Source organism: Aquila chrysaetos, chromosome 1 (genome assembly GCF_900496995.4).
Source record: "Aquila chrysaetos chrysaetos chromosome 1, bAquChr1.4, whole genome shotgun sequence".
NCBI lineage: Eukaryota > Metazoa > Chordata > Aves > Accipitriformes > Accipitridae > Aquila > Aquila chrysaetos.
Window position 1 is genome coordinate 40,952,820 of NC_044004.1, and position 14,514 is coordinate 40,967,333.

General features: G+C 36.0%; 1 long non-coding RNA gene across 1 annotated transcript in view; it reads right to left on the reverse strand.

The window, feature by feature from the left end:
- Positions 1-2,389: 2,389 nt before the first annotated feature.
- Positions 2,390-14,514, reverse strand: part of LOC121233556 — a 33,107-nt gene continuing 20,982 nt past the window's right edge. The window contains exon 5 of the long non-coding RNA XR_005933242.1: positions 2,390-2,654. This is a non-coding gene — a long non-coding RNA (uncharacterized LOC121233556). The remainder of the gene's footprint in view (positions 2,655-14,514) is intronic.

The window sequence follows — 14,514 nt, forward strand, 5'->3', positions numbered from 1 at the left end:
CTTTTTAAAATTAAAGCAGAATATTTTACTTGTAGCAACCAGAGCAACATATCCTGAATGCTTCTTTTGGCATGTGCAAAACCATCCAAAACAAAAATACTTTTTCCAGTGTGATAGAAAGTGTTAGTGTTTTCCATTATTTGTTCCATGTCTAGCAGTTTTCTAATTCAGGGTCAAATTTAAGCCCTAGTAAGTACACAAGTCCAACTTGCTGTGTGTTTGTTTGTCCCTGCCAGGCTGTACAGACATCAGTCACAATTTGCATATGCATCACAATTTTGCAGCTCCAGATAGAGCAGATCTATTTGTGGTCACAAAAATCAAGTGTACAAATTCACTAGCTATGTTTACATATTCACCTTGAACAAAAGAAGATAAAAAGTTATTCTGTCATTGATTTTTAGGCAAGGCTGTGTTACCACAGCATGATCTCATTTTCATTAAAGCAAGTGGTAAAATACCTGCTCGTCCAATGGAAAATGATTCTGAGAAGTTGTCCTCCAAAGCTTTATTTGCAGCTTTCTTACCTCTGTTGGTGCCTTGCACATGCCTACCCAGATGTTTCAGAGCAGAGCTTTTAGCAGGAATAAAGACAAACTGTGGGAAGTGCACTGTAAGACATCAGCCTTACTGAAGTGCTGAAAATGGTTTGGTTTTCTTTATATTCCCAACAGAGCATTCATGTGGTACTTTGGTTGCCTGTGAGTGCACTAAAATACAGAAGGACACACTTCCAACAGAATTGTCCACCCATATAACATTTTTACAGAAGTATATGTAAAATAAGTCAAAAATCCATGGTTTTGTCATTTTAATTTTCAAAAAACACCAAACAGATTTTTTTTTTTTTTTTTTTTTTTAAATAAGCACTGCCAGGGGAAGATGCTGTTAGGCTTGCTTCTGGCCCCTGTTAAAAAGTACAGAAAAGTAACATAACGAAGTAGACTGACCTTTTACCCAATATTTAACCCACCAGAGGAAGAAAGGCTAACATGTAACTACTGTGTGAAGCCTGTCACAGGTTTTTGAGATGAAAATCTTTAACAATATATCAGGCATTTTATTTGTGTTATTCTTACTCTCAGAAGATCAGTAATGTCTTTGACCCTGCCAATTTCATGGTATCTAACACAGCTACCTGATTACTCTGAGCTGCCTTCCTGGAAGAAAAACCTCTAATGTCACCTCTGAGTGTGAAAATCATGGAGGATATTAAAACCTTACTAATATTACAAACTACGCAACCCCATCCATCTTAACCTATATAAGTTTCCCATGAAAAAGATATATTCAGTTTTCCAAATTGTCTGGTCAATAGTTTAAGATCAGTGAGTGACAGACTTCATTCTGATGTTGCAATTTTCTGAACTTAATATCCTTGATAGAGTTTTAGTGGCTGGAGTTTCTGTGAATCTGGTTTGAACAAGAATTTTCTGTCAAGCCTGCTTGGGTAGTTCCCAATAGCCCTGTTCTATGGGTCTGAAGTCAATGGAAAAATGTCTAAGGAAATTGGATCAGGCTGGCCTACCTGCTTATAAAAGGCAGTAGTTATATATCGCATTGCAGCTGGAACTTTAATTATTACTTTTCCAAAGGAAATTGAATCACCATCTTTGACATAATCATTCTGAAAAAATTTCAGTTAACTTCAGACCTTAAACAAATGTTCTGAACTCAGGGAGTGAAGCAAATTATGAGTCCTTTCCAGTGTTTAATTGTTGTGTGCCTGCAAGTTAATCACCTATTTAAAAATATTCTGTTCATAAAAATAAAGTGCGACAGAATCTAAACTGAACTTGAACATCTGTAAAATATGCTTGCCATCTTGCCTCTCTCAATTCTGCTGCAATCTATTCTTGCTCTGCCTGAAGTGGAAATATTTCTACTGACCTCAACAGTGGCTGGGAGAGGCTTTTTAAGACTTATTCAACTCATACATGTGTAATTTCAAAAGTTTCAATTACATGATAATATTTTAAATAGTAAAATAAACATGGAAAATATACTTAGAGATGGTAAGATAGTAATCATGTAACATCCACAAACACTAAAAAAAAAAAAAAAAAAAATTCCTTTCATTGTACAACTCTTTGACCCTCTTTTATCCTTCAATCCCTCTTTTTTTAAATTCTCAGGATAAAAGCCTTTCCATAGGAAAGAGACTATATATTTTTGTGCTGTTTACATCCAGACAGCAAATAGTTAGCATAGAAGTCAGAACAAGGAAAAAACCACTTAAATCCCCTAGCTTTAGACAACTTATTTGAGTTGAAATCTAGAAAAAGATCACTTCATTTCTTTTTATTTATCCTGTTTCAGAGAAGCTCCATAACTATTCCCAATGTTTCATGCTTTTGTTCCATTCCCACTTGAAAGTCTGAATTTAAATTTTCTCTACCAACATTTTAAATCAAGCAGAGGACAACAGCTCTTGCCTTTTCATGGATCCCTGGAGTGTAATCTTCGTTAAAATAAATCTTTATTAAATCCCTTGAGGAAGGAAGTGGATTCCTTCAGAATCTGGATGTCTCCTCCAAACAGACATACCAAGGAACAGAGCTTCTCTTTACCACGGTCTAAGTCCAAACACATAAACTGCCTCCATGGAGCTTCTGTGCTGATAGGAACTTAACTTTGATCAGATCTCTCCAGAGCTGATGGAAAAAAGGGGGAGAAATTTGCAGAAGTGATTAACCAGATTTTAGCCGTATTTTACCTGCTGAAGAACCACTCTTGGATGTTGTACTCTTCTGGAAAAAAAATGCAAAACCTTGGAGAATTCCTTTTCAATCAGCTCTTCTATACCTTGCTTCTCCTTTATATGTATAAGAACTCTAGCCATTTAACTCTATTATTACACTATCCCTAAGATTATCTAGACTGGAAAAAAGAGGAATTCGGCGGATTTCTCACTCCATAGATGGGTGTGGAAATAAGGCAGACTCTTGCTGTGCTTCTCTTGGGAGATCAGTTGATTCAGAAGGGAAAAAGGGTAGAAGAACAATGTATAGATGCATTTCTAGTCCTTTTGTCCATACAAATAAATCCATAGAAGGTAACTATTCTTGAGCAGTTAATTTGAAACCTAGCCCAACTAGCCAGACTCCATGGCTGCATCTACATAGTTCTGAAGGCAGCAGAATCAAAACAAACACTTGTGTTTACTCAACAGGAGCGTGTAGTTAACTCCTTTCTGAAATCATGTAATGAAAGTCACATCTCACTTGTGGAGAAGAACAATCTAAGATGCAAAGATTACTATTATTTACAGACTGATCAAAAAGCTATGAACTGAATCTCTTCATACAGCACTCGTGACAATAACTCTATGAATGTTCAGCATGTTTTACAGAAAAAAGGCAATTAGCTACAAAAGAGGAAGAACCAAATTATCTTTCCTGTTTCTCTAGGATGACTCCCATGAAATAAGTGGAATTGTAGAAAAGTAAAAGGTAGCTTGGGCCCATTGCAATCTCAGAAATAACCTTATTGCTATTAGTTAGACTTAGGGCCACATCCATGGTGTAAATACTAAACAAACATATTAAGTGTCTACAAGTCTTGGTCCCCGTTGCTTACTTTCCTTCCATGGCCTCATGACTCTTGCATATTAGCTTCATATTAGTGATGGTAGGTACAGACTCAATCTTCACAGGACTCACATTGCCCAAAGTATTGCAATATCAATAGTTACAACTTCATTTCAAAGGACAAAAGGACAGACCTATTTCGGGAAGTTGAACGTAGGAATCCTTCTTTCTCACAGTCACTATCCATGCCCTGATCTCCTCAGTCAGGCTAGGACCTGTATCTTGCAGAACGTTTACAATCTGAGTAGCCTTCAGTACAAGACAGAACTGAGACCTCCTTCATTTTTTCCACCCCATGGGATATTCCTTTTCCTACCTCAGCTCAGCTTGCTCTGTCAAATGTTCCTTCCCAGAAACCCAAGTCCCCTGCATGCTTTGCTGGCGAGAGGGAATAACTTTATCAAACTGATGTAGGGTTCTTCACACAACTGCTGGAGTGGACTGGCCATGTGCAAAATACTACCTGACATTCTGGAAAAAGAACAAGCAGGAGGAAGCAAGAATGCAGTAGGATGAACAATAAACAGTAGGGCTACAATGAGCCAGGCTGGACTGCACAGGCAAAGAAATAGATTACTGATGTAACACACAGCAATACTGTGATAACCCAAATACTCTGACGACTCTCTCACAATAAAATTTTATACAGCTCATCCTACTCTTGACACACCCACACACACATACAGAGGGACTAGATGTTTTAGTTGCTTGGTGAACTAAAGAATGTGTGGAGAGTTAATATTCCATGTAAAAGAAATCTGTCTGAATAATTGGTTTTCCTATAGCTGTGCAAAACAAAATTTGAACAAAAATTCACCCTGATGGTTGTTTGGTTTTAATCAAATTAAAATTCAGTTTCATGTGAAATGAATAGTTTTACTGGAAACAAAAGTATGTAATAAATTTGTAATTACATTGAGTAAAACTCTAAATTATAACATTATTACTTTCAGATTATACATCTAAAATATTCCTTAACTGAATGTTTCAGTTCAGAAAAAAAAGGTCTAATACCATTTATATGATGCAAATTCATATATTCATTCACTGTGCCTAAAATTTGCATCGTAAGTGAACACAGAATCACAGCAGTAATAGGGACTTCTGCTTTAAGATAGAATCAGATATGTATGTCTCGACAAACACTTGTTAAACCTGTTTTTGAAGAACTTAAATGATTTCAACTTCGCGGTTCCCCAAGGCTTTATTGCAGGAGTTTATCATTCTTACTCTTAGAAGTTTTTTCTAAATATCTAATATAACTCCTCCTTTTTGCAATTTAAGGCTATTATTTCTCATTCTATCTACAACAAACAAGGAAAACATTTTGCTTTCCTCTTTGCTAATGGTTTATTTACCACATTCCTTCTCCACACCATATTCCTTTATTCTTCTATTCTTTAAGACTAAAAATTCCAATTCACTTATTCTTTCCTCACAGATCATGGTTTCCAGACTTCAAATCACTGTTGATGCTCTCCTCTACATGCTTTTCAGCCAGTCCTCTGCCTATCTTGGAGAGCAAAACACAGAACTGAACAAAGTATTCTAACTGAAGCCTTACTATCACAGCGCAGAGCAGAGGGATTACTTCGAATGTTTTGGATATAGAGTTCTGTTTATATGTTTTCTTTTTCATAGCAGCATACCTCTGTTGATTTGTGTTCAGCATGTGAGCCATACTAACCCATAGATTCTCTTTTGTGCACAAATACTAGTTAGCCTCTTGTTTTCCTTACTTGAGCAAAATATTTTGCTCACTTCTAGTGTGAAGTGACATGAAAACAATGTAATTTGAATCTTTTCCAAGGAACAAGAGGCCCCTTTTAAAATTCCTTCCCCAGCTTCACAAGACCTTTCAAAATGTTTTAAGACTTTCTGTGTTGGTCGACCTATCCCCATCACTTAATAATAATAAAGTATCCCTGTCACAGCCAAGCTACATATTATTCATATGCTGTAATAACAGTGCATTTAAGAAAGTAAGCATGAAGATTTCAAGTAAATACTCATTTGATGCCATTTCGTGCTTTCAGAAAATAAAAAACAGATTTTCCATCCTTCCCTTTTCACACATGTACACTCATAGGCACAAATTAATTTATCATGGAGGTTGCAGGATTCTGCCACTGTTAGCTGTTAGAATACTTTCAGCGTATAGCTGGTGCCTAGAGGAGAAGAGTTTCTGTTGTTGAATGGAAAATTTCTGTGATAAAAGTTGGAGGAACATTTTAGGTGTAATTCCCCAAAGTATTTCAGCTGCATGATGACACTGTTTTAGAGGAAAAAAAAAAAGATCTGCAATTGCTGATTAAAGAGCTGACACTTTTAGGTCTTAGTCTTAAAGCAAGGGACTCATGCAAAAAAGTGAGACACAGAGGGTCACACACAGTCACTAAAATGCAGGGGCAGAGTCCAATGAAATGAATAAATAATTACTCTATTATTTTGAAAATAATTGGATTATTCAAGAATTTCAAATAAGTACAAGTTACAGGTTTGTTTTAAATGAACTATCTTGATTTATATTTTATAACTAATAACTTTGGGGGATTATATGAGAAATACTGAGTAAGCAGATAAATGAAAAAGTTAAGGGAAGTAATAACTTCTGTGAAAGAATCGTGAAGTTTCTATGTTCTGTTACTGCCAAATCAATTATGTAATTTCTCAGGAATGACAGCTCAATGTCAAGGTAAAACCAAGCTAATAGACTCATGGAAACAATACCATTGCAACTGACATTATACAAAAACTGAGAGCAACTTTGTGTTGCTCCAAACATATTCACCTTTCCCTGAACATGTCCTTTGACTTTTTGCTGGCTCTACCCCCAAACTTACAGCTTTTCTTCTCTGGTTATTAATGTTACAACTAATAAGGAAATAAAAACAGTTCCTGAAGAATGCTTTCCAAACATCAAATGATAGACAAGTTACTTATACATTTTCCTCTGTTAGCATAAATATTTTGAAACCTTTTAATATCAAATTGATTTGCACTGAAAATTCTCAATTTAATATTTTTCACCAATTCATAACTTAGGATAACTTCTGTTGGAGGCAGTTCCCTGGTAAAAGCTAAGCTATCATTATATAAGGGATTTCTCCTAAGAATATGGAGCTTCTTAAGGTTATTTTATGCATTTCTGAGGCCACAGTTAGCAAACTCACTGAAATTTGCTCTCTTACAGAGGCTAGTTGGTGAGCATTCATTTAGCTTGTTAAGAGCTACCTTACAGGCACCTAACGGAAGAGAGAATTTACTGCCACAATAAAAGACCAGTGACAATCTATAAAAATGATAACATAAAGCTATTGTTTGTGACTAGTAATGATGAGAGAGATTCATATAAAGAAATGAGATGTTAGGTTTTCAGAATGCTAGGAAACCTGCCATCATTAGATAAAGGTAACATTGGCACCATCACATCTCATAAGGGAAAGAACAGAAAACGCCCATTTCCAATAAGAAACCAAGATGTTCTAGCCCATTTTCATGTGAGTAGCTAGACACAGCCTCCAGGAGAACCCACTGTAGATGAACCTAATCAACTCAAGTGGCATGACCTACTGAAAACTGGCAATAAAAGTATTATGGATTTTTGGGATAGCTTTCATTCCTTTAGGGGTGTTGATGATCAGAATATAAACCATTCTTGCAGCCTGTGTTGCCCAGCATCTACCTCTCCACCCTTTTGTTGATCAAAGTGGTTTCTATCCTCCTGAAGCTTTACCTGCAGAGGGTGGAGAATAAGCCAATCACAGCTTTTTTAAACATCATATTCTCATCTGCATAGCACTGGTTTATTCCAAAGATATTTTGGGTTTCCCTATTGCAGAACCTTTACATTAACTCTAAGCCTTCATACTAGCCATTAGCTAGTAAAGGAAGAAAATATAATAACTTTCTAGCATTCTTTGACCACAGTCCCAACAGCTATATTGATGCTATCACCAAATGGCAGTGTCATTTATGGAAAGACAGCTGGATCTGGTGAGAAGAAAAGCCTTTGTAGAAGGTGGATTCAGGAAATCTGTAGTACTACTATGGACAGCTGTGTTTAATGTTATTTTTCACTGCACTTAAAGAAGACGTAGTTGAATTTTTTGAGGTTTTGTATAATTGCAGTAATCTAAAATGTAGTAAAATATAGCACAACATTTTAATGTCCTTACAGCTGGGTTTACAATACTTCTAAGAGCATACCCACACTGCTTTTCCCTCCTTCCTGTTGCTAAGGACAATATGGACAGAATCAATACTTATTTTTAAAGGACATTTTTCTCTGAACTTGCCAAACTTTTCGGCATGTCAAGAATTATGAAATGGGATTGCCAGTTATTTCAGCGAGCACATGGGGGAAAAAAGACCTAGATAGTCTTCCAAGATCCTGAAATATCAGCAAATCCAAATGCTTCCTTTGATGTAATTTCAAACATCTGAAAAACATTATTAACCCAATGCTAAGGATTCCTCTTAAATCATTAAAGACACAAAGAAGATAATAGACCTGATTCTCACTGTCTTTTATCTCATATAGTTATTAGCTGTGTAAAATGTGTACGCAGGAAGATGCTAATTTTAAAATTGAGAGGAAGGGCAGTAAAGTATTTTATCTATCAAAAGCAAGCTCTTTGGTGTAAGATGGAGGCTGATTTGATAGTAGCTGGCTCGGGTTCACTGTGTAATATTTCTTCCATTAAGCACTTTCTAAAGAAAAGACATTAACTATTAATTGGTGAAGGTGAGTTGTCCTTTTGCTTTCCTCTTCCATATCAGTTCCATCTCTGATTGCTAAGTGAGAGGGAATACAAGGTTGTGTGCCCTCTGGGAAATACAGTAATTAGCAATGAATAATTTATTGAGAATTTCAAGATTTCAAGAAAAGTCATTTGTTCTCTTCACCCAAATTTATTTTTCTAATAAGGTTCTTGTTTTGTATTGTGGTTCATGCTTAATGGCTGTCATGGTTTACTAGTTATATTGAATTATGTGACAGAATACTATTTCAGTAATGCTATACCTGCAGTGCAGAAAGAGATGTGTTCTGTTGAAAAAGGAATGCAGATAGAATACATTATAAAGCATGGTAGAAAGCATTCCCCTGCCTTTTTTTCTTTTTTTTTTTTTTTCCAAGAGGTCTGTCATTATTGTATTTACTCATACCTCATCCAAGAGGTTGCTGTTATTTTGACTTTGCACTTTTACATGCTTGCAAGGGTGTAAATGACAAAAAAAATACAAGGTAATGGAGAAGAAAGGGCTAGTTGTGACCAGGGACAAGTCTGGCAAAAATTCTTTAGCCAAATAACCGTGAGGGTATTGCTCTGAGGAAACCTCTCTGAGGATGGGAAACAAAATAACTACTTGGAAATTAATTGTAATTTCACAGCGATGTAACCAGTTATTTTAATTTTTTTATCTATCTACATTTATTATTTTTTTAAGCCATAAATAAAAGGAGACAGTGAAAAGAGAAAAAGGCTTAACTGGCTGAATTTTCCATATAAGGGTAAAGCCTCAATAAAATGCATTACACAGAACATGGAAATTCCCTGGGTGGTTCTGGGCTCCTGTCACGCCAGAGCCATTATAAAATCATAGGCGTACATATTCCTGATAGCAAAAACTCTTTCTAAGAAGTAGATGGGGCTGATTAAGTTACATTTAACAGTTATGGTTCAGTCAATCCTTTGACTACTTTAGAAGCACAAGGCACAATGCCAGATCAGCATTACCAGTACATGTGGTCTATCACAGCAACTTCTGTAACTCTCCGTTAGTGTGTGGCTTAAAATTCTGTTTCACAACTTCTAAACACAGCTGTTTGGAAATACAGAAAACAGTTTCCATAAACTTCTCAGTGATCTTGTGTACTGGAGAAGAAGGGAGGAACTGATTTTCACTCAATAGTATAACACAGAAAGTCTTAAAATTCTGCTGTAAAGTGGAAGCTGGTCAGCTCAAAATGCCCAAGAAGAAGGACTTAAAGATGACTATAGAATAATAGTAAACTGTCATGTGTTGCAGGTGAGAAAAAGGCAAAAGGAATCCTAGGAAACATCAGCAAATATACTTTTATTAGGAATAGATCCCATTCAACAGTCCTGGAACTGTTCTGAATGTATATGTCCAAAAACCTAAAACAGATCCAAAGGACTACTTGGATTACAGGAAAAATATGAAATTTGTCTTTCACATGAGAAGGCTCAAAGAGCTTAATTTTTCTGATCTGGTAATAGAAACAGCAAGGATATATAAATGATCTCTGGAAACTGAGCATATCCTTATAATCCTGATGAGGGATAAACATCAAGAACAAAAAAGAACTCTTTAAGCTAAGAAAGTAAGTCAGAAAAAAAGAGAATAAAATTAGTCATTAGTATTTTAGGCTTTCTTCTTACAGATGAAAGAGTTCTAACCTATAGAGCATTCAAGATTTGGAATACACTTCCAGTGAAAGCAATGGGGGGTAAAAGCCTTCAAAAAGAGAACTGCTTTTATGGAACATAATGTGATTGCCTACAGCAGAATGGGATTTCTCTCAATGACTAAGTAATTTGCTTCTAGTCCATTTTTCCATTACTGTATCAATATGCACATGTACACATACATACACACAAATATGTATATGCAGATAAAATTTCCAGTACATAGAAACTATATGTTATTGTATAATGTATTTTACCCATGACAGTGTGTAGTATTTGATCTGACTATATACATGTGAACAGTAAATAGAGATATGTGAAATGTTGGCTAGGAATGTCATAACCCCTTGCCACTGCAAAGCAAAATATGTACTTTGGGTGTATAGCCCTGAGTCAGTATTTTTATTGACATTAAGTTGTTATACAATATTTTTATTTTAGATAAACACAACGGCAAAGAACAAATATATTTTTCCAGGAACTAGTTAGGATCTAGTGTACCTTAGTATACCCTGAAAAACAGTGTATAATTTAGGAGTGACTCACTAGGGCACCAGCTTTGGAGAATATGTTCAATTCCTGCTCTGTCATGGACTTACAATTAGTCAGAAGAAAGCCAAGTGGGGCCTATTTTTACTATTGTTAGTTCAGTCACAGTGTTGATGGAATTACTGAAATCAGTGCTAACTCACTTACTACACTGTGTGCAGCATAATCCTCAAGACAGTGTGATATAAATTAAGTCAGTCCAGCAACCCACTGACAGTGAAAGAGGTGATCTCATTCCTTCCACTCTCCCCCCTGATGCCCACAGCCCTGCCCTCTCCCTCACCCCAGCTCTGTGGCCACCCTTCAGAAATCTAAATCAGCTCACTAAGCTCACTATTTCTGTTTTACCAGTAAAATCAGGGAACAAACAGTCAATTCTAGCTGCTCAAAGTCAGGACCATGGGAGACAAGGCTATGTCTATTAGTGTAAAATGTTCTCCAACTGGTTCAGTCGTCTGAAACTGCATTCACAATCTTCAAAAGGGATGAAAAATACTATTTCTCAAGAGAAATAGCACCATTTTCTCAAATCTCTTTTAGGCCACCATTCTGCCAAAATGCTGAGGAGCAGGAAGGAGAGGTAATTTGTCCAGGGTAATACCCAAAAATGCACTCATTTGCATTTAGTATATTTTTACTAAACTATCAATCTTTAGATCTAAACTTCTGCTGGATAGGTAAAAAAGTGCATGTATTTGTGAGTGTATTGTATGTATATAAAGAAGATCTGAAGTACCCATTTCATATTTCAAAACCCATGATTAACATTTATAGATAAAAATACCTGTGGTGTTGGTGAATTTCTATTCTGGATAAGGAGGGGAAGGAGAAAGAGTATACACAAACTGCTTTGTTTAATTGCTGGGATTAGATTTGTCTTGTACCAACAGGAAATTCTCATGAGAGAAGTTGGTATGTTGAGTAGGGCTTATAAATCTCAGGCTGGTAGGAATCTTAATATTAGTGACAATCAGCCAATCAGCATGACAAATAACCAACCATAATACACTGTTTAGTTACACTGAAATAGTCATTTATCTAGTTATGTCTATCTATGTACAGGAATACAGCAAAATACTCATTCCACAGTCATCCTTGACCAACATGAGCCATTACAAATCCCTAAATGAAGCTAGATGCTCAGCATTTTCCTACATAAAAGATGGTCTCAGCTTTGAGATAATTATTAGTGATGTGTTCATTCAGTTTATTCAAACTTTTAAGTAGCAGACAGAAAAGAGAAAGTATCTCTGCTTATTGACTTAGCATTTTTTAATTGGATGGCTAAAGTGAGATTCCCACATCACTAACAAAATGTCAAAACAGAAATAACCTAATGGCTGCTGAACACTTTTAATTCCCATTAGTGTCAAGAGTCATCTACCTTACTGTGACTAGCATCATGTCTATAATCCTAATTTATTTCCCTTTATTATTTAATTTCATGGTACATCCCTTTAGCAGCAACAACAATTTTTATTGTCTGTATTATGTAGCAGAGTATATTAAAAACAGACATAGTTATTCTGGGATAATCACATAAATAGCAGGCATCTCTTACAGGCCCTGTTATAGACAATGCCTGTGCAGTAACTGTTCTTTCAGACTTGATGTTAGGAGCAAAGAAAACAGAAGGCAATAAAACTGGCTAGAGGTACTGGCTCAGAACTACAAAGAAAGAAACTAATTTGAAAATTTTGTTTAATGGACTCCATAAACAGGTCTGAACCAATGCATATCATATTCATCCCAAGAATTGCTTCTCTTAATGCAAAATAGCGCCCAAGCTAACTACCAAAAGAAGCAACAGTATTTGCTCCATAGTACCACAGGGTTTCTCGGATATTTCTAAAGGAACAAGAATTTATGGTATTGCTTGAACCATCTGACAAAGTCCCTACTTGAGGGACTCAGGCTAGCGATCTGTTAGCTCAGTTTCTCAAGTCCCTAAGCAGCTTTTCTCAAAATAAGCTGGGTTATTTTAGACAAGTGGACTTTAACTGGTTAGTTTTGACTGAAATGATCCTAGGAATGAATAAATGAACAGTTCAACTCATAGTCTCTGGCAGGACTTCATAATACACATCCATGATTAGGGTATTCTCTTCTTTCCACAGAGCTGCTACTGAAAGAAGTAGAGTTCTAAATGGCCAATGTTTAATAGCATGTATTAATTAAGGTCTTCCCTCCAGGACAATTCTAGCCAGACTACTGCTTTTGTTATGAAGAGCCACTGCCTCAAGCCCCACATGAGAGGCGGGGTAAAACTGGTGGCTTGTTATATCCAGCACACCCAGGTAGTTAAACCTGAGCTGTTCAATCACTGCTACTGCAAAATAGAATCTAGACATCATCACCAAAGAAGCTGAGGTTTTTCTACATTATATTCTGCATTTTTTAATTGTATGTAACTGGTTTACAGAAACAGTGTATTTCCTACAATACTGATCACCACATTATCTAACATCTCCATTTGTATTTTTACAGTACCTCTGTGGAAAAAAAAGGAACTTTTTTTCTATTTATGAACACAGAAATTATGAATAAATACCAAGAGAAATTATTTTAAAATTTCAAAATGGAAAAAACCTTAAAGGAGATCAACAGAGGACCTTACGCTGAGTTCATAGCAGCATCAGGGTTGATCCCTAAGTTCTTAAGTGATGCAATGATAACACAAGAAACACTGGATTCATTTAATGTTTTACTTTACTGCCTTCATCCATCTTTTTTATGCTCAGTGGTATTAGCAAGAGCAGCATACTCTCAGCCAATTCCAACAGAAAAACCCGGTAAGACGTAGGCAGTTGGAACAACCTTCCCTTCTCTTCCTAATGACTCAACAGCTGCTTACCATGCATTTTAATAACTCTGTTTTTCAATGCAACAAGGTAAGCTTGTGTTGATTTATTTGCATTTTTTCCCATCTAAGTGACAAAACAAATCCAACCACAACAGACTATTCATATACAGTTCTGCATGACTTTACTCAAAAGCAATTTCACTGGTTTTCTTCTCCAGTTGTCCTTTTTGGTAATGTTATGTTGTTTGTACTTATAAGAGTTCCTTGCCAAAGAATGAAATGCTCTCTTTTTCTGGAATGCTAAAATGACTAGTTATCATCAGACCCATGGGTCTAGATATTAAGCTATGGTTTTGTGCTCTGCAAACAGATTGCAACCAAATTTTTATGAGTACCATACAATTCCATTTCCCCTAAACTCTTTAGTTTCCAATTCCATAGCTATTTTTGTTTAGAGTTTTCCCATTGTGAAGGGAATTACATGAAAAGCACAAGTGCTGGAGTGTACTGAGGAAATATTGTCATGCTTTGTTATGAGTCAGACTGGATGGAGTCAAAACACATGACTTGTTCTTAAGAAACACTGGCTGGAAATAATGGAAATCCCAGATATACCTCTGCTTTTATAGAGTTTATAACATCTGGGCTGAAATTCTTCTGTCATCCGATTGCAAGTGATAAATATTCTCTTTCCCTTCCTTCATTGGATCTACTCTAAACTACAAATTTATGATTTTTTTTATCTTAGAAAATATATGGAAAAGCCTGGAAACAAATTTCTGTGTAAAATTTATGACGCCTACAGTCAGAATAGCTTCTTTTGGTTCCTCTTTCACACAGAGTCAGTGGTAAACCTTTGTGTCTTCATGTGACTTCAAAAAGCTTTATCTCACACTACAGTAAACACAAAGTCCAAAAACCAAGTTATAGATACCAGCTTCCCTATCAGTGTAATCAAAGTTAGCACCTTTGCTCTTCTTTCTCTTCTGGTATCTTTAGTTGTATTCTGCGCTTGCTGCAGCTTCCTCAAACTGCAACACTCAAATGTGAATTTGTCTCATGAATATCATCCTTTTTTTACATCTGTATGACAGGGGATGTTTTGGAGTGTTTTACAACAAAAAAAAGAACCATAAAA